Below are 882 nucleotides of genomic sequence, written 5' to 3'. Positions count from 1 at the left end.
ATTGTGATTCAAAATTATTTGAGCGTGCTTGTCTTATTGTTTATTGTGTATATATATATGTTAGGTTATTACCTTATCTATTTTTCTCTCTCTCTCACACACACACACACACACACAAAAGTTATTAATAAATATAAGTATCTTATTAGAAATATATTAAAGTGTTCTCAATTAAAAGATGTTCAAATTATAGACCACATAGAATTTAGGTATTATAACAAGGTACATGCTATATTTATAATATTAATATAACATCCTAGCATAACAGAATTATATATAAAAAAGAAGAAAGCAATACTTATCTTTTTATAATTTATACAAAAAATAGCGGACGAAAACTCGTATTTAAGCTGCATTAATGAATTATAGAAATCACTCGTCTTCTTTCAGGATTTTGTATAATCAATGATAATTTTGAAACCCTCCAGAAAGCGATTACAAAATTAAAGATTATAAATTAAATTAGAAGATAAAACGAAGAAAACGAGTTATTATCTCCTCCTATAATTCTTGTGATTATTATAAATTATTCGAAAAAATGACTTAATATCATGATGTATTGCGCGTATGGCATAAGAGATAAGATGTTCGCAGCAGATTCACTACTTCCTCTTGTCTTTCTAAGTCAAATTAATCATTAAACGATATCTTGGTATTTTCTTAAATGTTGACAACTTAAATTTTACTGATCTCTAAAACGATTTAGAGAGATAGAATGAAATGAAATCAAACTGTCTGACTTGTTTGCAACATTAAATAAGTCTCTATATCAAATTTATGATAATTTCAAGATGCATAACTCGTCCTCTATTTAATTTTCTAATTTAATATTTCATTTTTATTTTTTTTCCAATCGCTTTTTATGGAAAAATTTCAGAATCA

Source organism: Dinoponera quadriceps, unplaced genomic scaffold (assembly GCF_001313825.1).
Source record: "Dinoponera quadriceps isolate SergipeBrazil2010 unplaced genomic scaffold, ASM131382v1 scaffold7286, whole genome shotgun sequence".
Taxonomy (NCBI): domain Eukaryota; kingdom Metazoa; phylum Arthropoda; class Insecta; order Hymenoptera; family Formicidae; genus Dinoponera; species Dinoponera quadriceps.
Note: the sequence above shows the minus strand (reverse complement) of the source record.